The sequence below is a fragment of the Penaeus monodon genome, chromosome 28, assembly GCF_015228065.2.
Source record: "Penaeus monodon isolate SGIC_2016 chromosome 28, NSTDA_Pmon_1, whole genome shotgun sequence".
Classification (NCBI taxonomy): Eukaryota; Metazoa; Arthropoda; class Malacostraca; order Decapoda; family Penaeidae; genus Penaeus; species Penaeus monodon.
In genome coordinates this window covers 18590810-18591027 of record NC_051413.1, presented here as the reverse complement: position 1 = coordinate 18591027, position 218 = coordinate 18590810, and positions in this window count along the sequence as shown.

The window sequence follows — 218 nt, the reverse complement described above, 5'->3', positions numbered from 1 at the left end:
TCCCTCTGCCTTTGACAAACAATTAATGTTTGTATTTTCTGTCTTTTATTTACGAATAACAGATCAACTGAATGTAAGAAGAGATTAGACCGTCAAGCCATTATCTTTTTTCCGGTGTTTCCGGATATCACCCCAAAGCACTCTACAATTAGAGCTCATTTTGCCATGGGTTTATTTTCGACGAACAACAGATGTTCTGATTTTAAATAGAAGGTGTA